Raw genomic sequence first — 10,000 nt, 5'->3', positions numbered from 1 at the left:
AGTACAGAATTAGTATATTCAGACTTAATATTCACTTTCAGATTTAAGCCTAAATGCATGCGCACACACACACAAAAAAAATCCATAAAAGTGTTGATTGAGAATTTTTGGACACAAAATATGTTCTAACAGTCCACAGCTGATTAAAAAAAACCCAGCTGTAATTCAAATAAATCATTTTGTGACTTGAATCGAGCATTTTTCATCCCTTTATTCAGCATGTAGCATGCAGATTAATGGATATGCTTCAGTAACTTTGACAGTACGCATTCAGTGAACAATTGGACCACCAAACAAGGGCTTCTTTAGTCTATTCTCACATCAATGAGATACTCAAAAGAGTTCCAGATTACTCCTTTCTCCAGTTCTACTCACAAGACTTTGCCCTGAGTTATAGACATTTATCTGACATGACTGATAAATGTGGACAATTATTCTCCCTCTCTCTAGAGATCCACTTTGGCCCCTGCAACTGTAGATCAATTAAATAATATTATAAGACACAGTGTGCATGGACAGCTAGAAGAATCAATGCAGCAAAAGAGGTTTCAAAGCTCTTCAGTCAGTTGGAAGTAGAGTGTAGAGCTGGCATTGCTTTCAGTTAGGGAGGTATCTACGTTTGTCAGTACAAGCTTAGGCTTTGATTTCCATAATTGCATACATAAAACTACATTCATGCAAAGTGTATGAACAACTGTTACTGTAATTGCACACACAGGCAGATTTCCTACCCACTCCTTTGCTCCTGCAGTTTCTGCATATATTTGGCAGTTATGGCCATTAGGTAGGCAGTTTAGGAAATCTGGCACACATTGCAATTATTCAAGCAGTAAGTCTTACCACTGAAGAACCATAAGCATAATCTCATCCAGGATCATCAAAGAAAAAGTACCACTTTCTGATTCTCATCAGTTGTTAATTGCAACATAAGGAGGACCAAATACTGAAGCTGACTGCACACTACAGGTGTTCTAAGAAGGATCTCAAAACTAAAGATAGAAAGGAGAATCTGAATGTTTCTTAAGCAGCCACAAGATAGCACGGAGCGAGTGTCCAGCCACGAAAGCACTCATAGCATCTTTAGGGCACAGTGGCACAAAAACTCTAAAATTTTCCATATTGTTTGGATTCTGCAGGTGTTAGATTTGACTTCTGAGGTTCTGAAAGACTTTGACATCATTCTTCTGATCACTGTAAACAGAAGTTGAACTTTAGGAGGTAATGTTGAGATTTGGTGCTTCCTTACCATATATAGCACAACTTGAAATAGAAAACTCTTTATTGGTTTCATGCTAGAGGGTGACCACTGAGTTTAAATGTAGCACAAAGGCAGGGTTTTTTTGGAAGAGGTATCACCTACTATTATTTCTCAGGCAATATGTTTGGGGATGCACATTTTGTGGTGAATGTGCTTTCATAAATATACCTGTAAGGGAGAAAAATAAACCTGTATCCAGTGTATGATATATCTCGCCCTTTTTATACACCTAAATTGTTTATTTTGAATTTAAGGATTTATTACCAACTTCTCAAACCTTCTCTGCCTTTTTCCAAGAATTCTCAAAACATTGCTAGACATATAGACCTATAAAGAGCTCATCATCCCTCATATACCAGCTGAAAGTTGTTCTTTCCACGGGCACCCTGTTTGTGGAAACTCCTTTAGTCCTGGTGAAGCTCTGTCACTCTGAAGTTTTCATCCATACAGGGAATATAAGTTTGGAACTGTCATAGTAAGATGCATATAGGTCCCTCCTGAATGTGTATTCTAATGCTTTAGTATCCAGGTATTTGCAGAAATGAATGTAACCTACTCCAAATTATAGCATAAATCATAGCATGTGAGACTTTATATATAGCTCAATCAGTACACCAAACTGGAAAGTTATCTTAAATGACAGGGACTCAGTGACAGAAAAAGAAGTGTTATATTCTCTTAGAAAGGTGATCAGGCAAAACAAAAGTAATCTCAACTCTAATCTAGTAATCTCAACTATTAGCTTTTCAAATTTTGACAAAAAACTTCTGGCTTTTTCATATGCACATGTACGCAAAACTATTTTTTACTCTTCTGCTGTTAGCACATTTCGTATCAGCATTTTATTATATAATTACCTGTAGTTCTCACTTCATCACAAATTCCCATTAACACAGGTGGCAGTTTTGCACAAAGGACCAGATATTGCTGTGTCTTGTAACTACTGCACCATTGTAGAAAGGGCCACAAACATTTTCAAAACGTATATCCTGGTAAACTAAATGTCAAAAAAATACAACTACATAAAAATTGTATTATGTTAAATATAGTGTAAAATATAAAAATATATAAATAGGAAGAGTATATGCTGCTTTGACTCACTCCAGCTGCTAAGCATTGAGTATTTCTTGCTGTTTACTACAGATTTCTGAAAATCCTGGTCTATAATAATCTCTCAAAATAAAGCTATGAATACCACAGATACTAAAAAGATGTTTGGAAAATTGTGGAGGATAGGTCCAGAGAAAACTTTTCAAAAAAAGTCTCATAATAAATGTGAAAATTAGCAAACTAGTTTCATTATTATTGTTATTACTTTTATTTTTTGTTATTTTTATTATTGGTAGTTCTAGTATAAGTTGGAAAGATAAAGCATAGAAGACAGAATTTACAGAAAATCACTGTAATGGAGAAGGTCTGCATTATCTACTCTGGATGTCCTCTGGGCTTTATGAACAGAAAATGGCTCTTCTGCTTCAGGGAGCTAGGGTGGGTTCATGGGGAGCAATGTGATTGCAACAGAGCCCACTACTGCCCACTACCCCATTTGGCATGGTATGTTTTTTAGTGTCACCTGGTAATCAAGCTGCACCTACTTTGATTGTGTTTTCCTGTGTGTAATTAAAAATGGTATCATACTCCATAAGATATATTTACAGTACTCTCCAGATAGTAGAGGATATACCTCTTTTTCCTTCAGGAGTTAACTAGAAGATGAGTTCAATGAAAGGACGAGGCCTTTTAGATAAATAAATTGATGTGAGTGAACTGATATTCTCTATTAGTTCAAAGGGACATGGTCTCTTTTCCAGCCATGGTATATTTAATGTAAAGACCTTGAGTTAAAAACCTTTTATAGAAATATTTGCAGAACTAAAGCCAATGTCCTAAAAAAAGGAATTTTAATTAAAAAAAATTATAGATAACCATAGCACTTAGGAGTTTTAGCACCTTGAGTCTTTATTTTTCCTACATTTCAAAGCTTCCCATTGAGCATGGGAAAAGTTTGGAGCTCTGTTTTTCAGAAGTAACTAGAAACTAGAATGTTAACTAGTGAAAGAATGACAGCTCAGTGCCTGAGAGTCCCAGTACACAGGATCATAGATTCCTAGACTATCCTGAGTTGGGAGGCACCCCTGAGGCTCATTGCTTCTGAGTCCTGCCTCCTTACAGGGCAATCTAAAAGTTAAAACACATGAAAAAATATAAACTATGAAGCTGAGCATCATTCAAACACTTTTTGAACACCAATTGGAGCCTTTGGACCATGACCATGCTCTTCAAGATCTTGTTCCAGTCTTCGACCACTCTCTCAGTAAAGGTCTTTTTCATAATATCCACTCTAAATTTTTCCTTATGTATCTTTAATGCATTCCATCTCTGGACCCCAGAAAAAAGAGATGAATTCCTCCCTTTCTGCTCCTCCTCAGGAGGAGGTTGTAGACAACAATGGGATCACTCTGCACTATCCTCTTCTCTGAACTAAATAAACAAAATATCCTCATCTGCTCCTCATAAGTCATGCCCTCTAGTCCCTTTGGCATCTTTTTTTGCCCTTCTTTGGGCACATTATAATGTATTATGCTGTCCAAAACAGTGCAGAGCACTTGAGGTGAGGCTGAGTCTAGTGAGACAGTCTCTCCACCTGTTAAGAATGGTGTGTCAGCACATGCCCTGCTGATCTCAAGGGCACACTGTTCATTCATTTGAACTGATCATCAACCACACAGTTGCTGTGGGATTTCAGGCACTTTAATACTTGTCTGGTTATTCAATGATGTAGAGAAAACCCTTGGCCTCAGCCTCTCCCTGTCTCTGGGGGACCAGTGTGCTCATATGACTTTTCCTGTCCCATGTGCCTTCTGGTGCCTGTCACTGACCAGGATACATCAAAGAGGAAAAAGGTTTGGTAAGTAGGAATAAGGGACAACCCTGATAATGAAGGTATCTTCATTATAACTGGCATCAGTTCTCTTCTGGAAGAGAACAAGACTCATAAATTTATTCTCCAGATTGAATGTTAGAGTGTAACCATCATCCTGTATAGAGGGCTCTCAGCCCACTGTGCTGGGTGGAAAACAAGCTCCTACTGATTGTATTTCATTTTGGATTGGTTACTTAAAAGGCATTTCCAGTTCTGAATTGTAAAAAGTGAAGGAATGGTAATACATCAAGGTCTTTAAACACAAATATTTGAATGTGGCATGGATAGCTCCTAGGTTACACATCCCCCTGTAATAAGATCTTCTTATGTAAGTAACAAATGGAGAGTTAGACTGTCATCAACATCTGTAAGTTGTGTAAAACTATGAACATCAATGTCCTGCATTTCCATTTGTAAAATGACTTTTCCTGGACCTTTTGTGCAAGTGTGTTCATTCACAGATTAGAGTCTAACCATATAATGTTTCTTTGCCTTACATTCAAAAGATTCTCTTTGTGGAGAATCTTCAATGGTTAATTTCTGAAATTATTAGTTACATGGCAAATATTTTTGAGCGCAATGCAGAAACATAATCAGGACTTCTTGTTCAAAAAACTAAAAAGAAACATGTCAGTGATTCTTATGGATTGAAATATTCTCTCTCCGATCTATATCAGCATTTAGCAAACCTTTATTGTTCTGCTGTGAGTACATATAAAAATGCCCAAGGCAGTCTCACATACTTTTTCCTACAAGCCATTAACATAAAAATATATCTTATTCATTAATCAAATTTGCGTAGTAGAAGTTTTCATCCTTAGAGAATGACACAATAAGGGAGGAGAAGTTAAGTGATTTATTTACAGATTTGCTGTGGGGAAGTAAAACTATAGAATTTGAAAATGTATACCATAATTACCTATCTACTGTTCTAGATGAAAAAAACACTGCAGAAAATGAACACTTAGTTCTTTGGAAAAAGTACCTGTCTGAACACATTCATTTACAGAATGCATTTAAGGCTGAACATGCCAATATAATTTTATAGCAAAAAACATCATATTCAAAATGTAGGAAAGAAAACATACTAGAATAGTTTTCTGCAAAGGGAAAAAAAAAGATTTTGAACTGTTATTCAATTTCCCAGTTTTCAAAGGTTCTACATTAAATGAAAAACCTCACTCAGTATCTCCTGCATTTGCCAGTTTCTGGTGTTAATTATCTTTTGTTTGCCCTTGATAATCCTGAGGTTGGTATGCAGATAATGAAGCCTGCAGATTCATCTCAAAGTGTAAAAAACAATGGCATTGTCAATTCTGCATCACAACACTTTATAAATTATGAATGTTATCCACATTAAGGAGAATGCTAGACTTTTAAAATTACTTCCATGAATAGATTAAATTACAAGTATTATTACATTTCATTTTATTAAGTGCATCTTAGTAGTTATTAGGGCAAATGAACATGTTCTCTCAATTACATAATAACATTAGAACTAAGAATTATGCATTGAAACTCCCAAATGCATTATGTGGCATTGTATATTAATCATCCCAAACAATATTTTCAGTTTATATAAAGACAATTATTGCCTATTGAAAAATAACCATCTTATTGATTTATTGAAGTTCAGCTCAAGGAATTGTTTTTTATAGAAAAGCTTTGATTCCTTTCTGGATAGCTTAATAATTTCTAGCTCTTCTTTTCTTCTAGAAAAAAAATAGTAGGAGCTTTAATTACTTTTTATTATTAATCAAATTATAATAAGAAAACGTTTATCATATATTTCATTTTAAAATAACTTGCACAAGACAATGTAGCACACGTTCAGTGTCCACCAATTAATTTTAGAGAAGATTTGTTAATTTTTTGTTTTATATTTTAGCAAATTGTAATTATTTACATGATGTGGGTTTTAAAATATATTTTAATTCTCTTAAATTCTAGTGGTCAGACATGCAGATTATCATGCTGCCTTTTATTCAAAGGAAAAAAAATAACGTAAGTAGATTAATATTGTTTAGGGCATTGCCTGAGTAGAATAAGAAAAGCACCTGACACCTGAATGGCAACATTTGAACTCACTGAGGTGAGAGAAGCATTGAGTCTTTGCAATGACATGTGTGGCAGCCAGGCATTTTAGATACCTGCAGAGCAATTGATAACACCAATACTTCCAGATACTTTTTTTAGTATCCTGTTTTTATTTGGCTGTAATATATGCATTGATTGCAATCCTTGTGAATTAATTTCCTTTATATAAATTGTCTAGATAACTGTGTCTCATTGTTTCCAGTATTTCTAATATTTTGCATTAATTAGATTTGGCAATGCACACACTGATGTACTGTTATTTACTTTAACATAACTAGCAAAATTTTCAGGATGATTACTTAACAGATAATAATTCAATCATTAAAGCAATTTTCACAGTGTCAGCAATTTTTCTTTAGACAAGGAAGAGTTTGTTCTCATTTATTGTATTTTTCTATTTTGATTTGAATTTGAGTTTACACATGCTGTCAATATTATTGCTAAATTTTGCCACTTTACAAAACATTAGTACATGCTGCACTAATATTTCAGGGGACAGTTATTGACTTATCAGTAAAGTAACAAAAATAAATAAGAGACTACTCTGGCATGATTCATACCAGGTATAGATTATAGACAATAAATCAGCTTTGTAAGTGAATTCAAATCACTCTCTATTTGTTGGTCTAAATAATAAAATGCTAACACATGCCTTCTTTATCATGTGAGTCTTGAATACACTGCATGATCTGCTGGATTCAGCAAGAATAGCATATAAATGTGCAATATTACAAACTCCTAGTGAATACTAAAAATTATATTTCAATTTGATATATTTTTGCATGGAAACTCTGTTTCAGAATTTAAATGTCCTTTGTTCTGCTTTAAAACTTTTTTCTCTCATTTTGCTCTTATGCTTCCTACCAGCTGGGGTAGAATTTATGAATACAACCCACAGAAAGCCTGTAGAAATGTCTCTAACAGTTAACATGTAGAATCAGCAAATGTTCTAATTGGCCATTTCATGGGAGTAAGAAGTCACTGTAATTAAACATTATTTATATTAGCAATGTATTGGGTAACATGAAATGACTAGGTGATCCTTCTGGCGTAATGTTATTACTAAACAAAGTTAGACTCTTTATCTTTATTACATTGGATTAAAAATGACTGGAACCAACACATGTGCAGTTGACAAAATAACTAGCCTTTTAGTTCTAATTAGTACTCAATTAAATTGTATCAGCAGCAGTATCAGACTTACAGCTACATTAAATTGTCTTTGAATCTGTCTGATTCCTTTAGTTCTCCCTTGTGCCAGTAAGGAAGTTTCAGACATGAAAGTGTTAACAGCTGCTTTGAAATTACTCCTATTTAAGAAGAAAAATCATATTACTTTCTTAATCTTTCTAATTCTATTCTCATAAGATGATCTTGGATTTGTTCCTTTAGCACAGACTCTTTAGTGCAGTCCTGATTTCTGTATTAATGAATTGAGAAGATGACATCAGGCTCTTAGGTAAGTGCTATAAACTCAGTCATATGATTTTTATAGTAAGATATCCTGTATAAAAATCCCCAATATTTTTTTCCTTTCTTACATCGATGCTTCTTTGAAAAGTAATAGTTGGATGTTATGTAGGTGGCACACAAAAGACCATGTAGTAGTTTGTAATTTACCTTTTGATCATCACAAGAAAAATTTCTACTGGGAAATGAAAGCCAAACATAATTCACTAAAATTACACTGAATGCCCTCTAATCAATACAGATAAATCTAGAGTTTGTTGTTAAATCGATCCTCTCCTTTATAGAGATATACTGTCTTGATTGTTTTAGGGATAATTATTTCACAGGGAATTTTTACAATGATTAGTAGAAACGAGACAACAGTAAACTTGACTCGGAGCCATTGAATTACTGTGCTGCAGAGTGCATTTGTCTCTTCTAGTTTGAAGCTTACTGATATCAATACTGATTTATATCATTTCATGTGATGATGTTTTCCTGAGAGAAATGAAGTTGATTTCATTTCAGAAATGAACTGCTTCAGTGTTTGTATTTCTTTTATAAAATTGTCAGCTCTTGCCAATATAAATACTCACTGATGCAGACTTTCCCTTCCTGCTTTTATCATTTATGCTGATTCCTTGACACATATCATATTGAAAAAGTCCAGATAAACTTTGGATAAATTAAAAAAAAAATGTTTAGACTAGAAAGACAAAGGTTGAACTAAAGGATTACTTAAAATGGTGTTACTGAACTATTTCTACACATAGGAAAATGTAATTTAAAAATCAAGGATTTAGAAAGTCAGTTGTCTGCTTCAGTTTCTATTTGTAAATGAAGATCTTAGTAAGTCTGAATGATTTCAACAGCTCACATACCAGAAGTCAATACAACATTTAAAAGATAAGAAAGGGAAAGGAAGAGACAGAGGGATGACTTTCTGTGGAGGAAGTAGATGTAATTGCTTGCAGTGTTCTATTGAAACAAAATTGAATTGCAATACATTACTCAGAAAAAATAGACTTATGTAGCATTTTGATTAACATAATAAAGTACATATTCTATGTGTGAAGGAATAAAGGATGGTAGGCAAAAAGCTTGAACTATTGCATAATGTATTCTGTCATCTAAACTTTTCATTAGTAAGAATATGGTGAATTATATAATTCAGAGAACATCCCAACTAGAATGTCTTTTAATGCAAGCAGTCTAATTGGCAATAGTTACAATTCTGTGCAAAATGAAATAATTCTCTAATGATAAAAATGTGTTTGTTTTCCCCTTAAATAGTCATTAAATTTAAATGTCTAATGCAAGGAATTTCTTCAATTTAACATTAATTTTGATAGTATGTGTTTTTAAATGACTGCTTAATTCTATCATCTTTTCAAGGAACAAGGAAATAAAAGTTTTAGTATTTATAAGAGGAAAGCATATTTGATAATTGGTTATTAGCTAAATGTTACAAAAATAGAAATCTAGTTCAAATGATCATTTCAGAAATGTATAATTTACGGCACTTATGTAGCTTTCACTAGAAAACTGTACAAATACACTTTAAAAATTGTTCTAAGAAACAAGAATTAAATATTTCTTGAAATATACTGAATGATACATTTTTAAAATAGGAAAGCTCAGCTGTCATTTCTCAGATATCTGGTACTTATTAATATCCTTAGATAGTGTTTTTAAACTATGAAATAATTAATATTTTTGATAATTAATATGCAATACCTTACTCTGTAGAATAACGCATTTCTCATAGGAACAATTCAACTTTAATCTGAAGGGCTAAATTTAACCTCTATCTATGCTTTATTTTAAATTGCTGCAGAGATTTTTCATGTTTGTCACCTAAACTTGGTCCAGGTTATGATAATGTGAACTGAATGGCCAAAATCACTGACCTCTGCTGTTGCCAACAGAGGAGTGATGCTGACAGAGCTCAGAGGAGCAAACTGCTCTTATTCCTCTCACTCTGTTAAGCTTGTGCTGCCTTCCATGATGTGGAATGGCTATGTATGGTATTGGTGTAACTCTGGAATTTATGAAATGTACTTCCATCTTTGATGTACTGCATTTGACCTAGTGCTGTGTACAATAGAAGACTACAGTGTAAATCCTCCCTTAATTGCTATGACATATGTACCAATGAAATTAAAATATATGCAGGTTAGTTTAGAAGCTGAATCTCTGTCAGAGGGAAAAAGAAACGTTTGTAATAGTCTGTGGGTATGGTAAAGCAAAGCTTACTGTGCCTGTCAGTATAC

The 10,000-nt window shown here is 33.7% G+C and overlaps 1 protein-coding gene across 1 annotated transcript in view; it reads left to right on the top strand.

Annotated features, from left to right (window-relative positions):
- Positions 1 to 10,000, top strand: part of LOC110478548 (uncharacterized) — a 260,944-nt gene that overhangs the window by 192,352 nt on the left and 58,592 nt on the right. The window contains exon 12 of the mRNA XM_085568641.1: positions 7,671 to 7,737. The gene's annotated coding sequence lies outside the window, so the exon portion shown is untranslated. The remainder of the gene's footprint in view (positions 1 to 7,670; positions 7,738 to 10,000) is intronic.

The sequence above is a fragment of the Lonchura striata genome, chromosome 1A (genome assembly GCF_050655825.1).
Source record: "Lonchura striata isolate lonStrDom1 chromosome 1A, ASM5065582v1, whole genome shotgun sequence".
Taxonomy (NCBI): domain Eukaryota; kingdom Metazoa; phylum Chordata; class Aves; order Passeriformes; family Estrildidae; genus Lonchura; species Lonchura striata.
The sequence above is the reverse complement of the archived record's forward strand: the minus strand, read 5'-3'. Positions and strand labels throughout refer to the sequence as shown.